The sequence below is a fragment of the Colobus angolensis genome, unplaced genomic scaffold (genome assembly GCF_000951035.1).
Source record: "Colobus angolensis palliatus isolate OR3802 unplaced genomic scaffold, Cang.pa_1.0 Scaffold943, whole genome shotgun sequence".
Lineage (NCBI taxonomy): Eukaryota > Metazoa > Chordata > Mammalia > Primates > Cercopithecidae > Colobus > Colobus angolensis.
This window is the reverse complement of record NW_012123410.1, coordinates 42,662-43,229: the sequence shown is the minus strand read 5'-3', so window position 1 is coordinate 43,229 and position 568 is coordinate 42,662.

The window sequence follows — 568 nt, the reverse complement described above, 5'->3', positions numbered from 1 at the left end:
CTAGGGACAGCAAATAACTTTTACCCATTGTGCTATACATCTTTTATTTTTGCATAGTTATGCTTTGTAACTCACTCTATTAAACTTTTCATTGTTTTCTCATTGTTTGGGATTGTGGAGAGGAAATTAAAAAATCTTCTTTTGCCATTTTGGAAGGCATGACATTCACAGGTTGTTATGCCAGCTTCCTAAAATAGCTATTTTGGTTAGGCATTAAAGCTATTTACTGTATCGTGGTGCCAAGAATAATGTCTCAACATTTTTGTACTCATATCTTTTAAACTAAGGGTAACAGAAGTGTAAGGTGTTATGATCTTATTTAAAACTTATACCAATTAATCAGAAAATCTAATTTCTTTCAAGGCAAAATTTATATCAGTGTTTCCATTCCATAGAAATGATGGAATTAGTTGGCCTTCAAAACTTTTTTCCCCCATATATTGGAAAAGTTGAGAAAATTTAAAGCTAATTTTATATAACTTCCCCAAATCAACATGCATTTTCAAATCTACATAGTTCATTGCATTTTCTCTATCTTTAGTGTACTTTAATTGGAAGTGAAACCTGA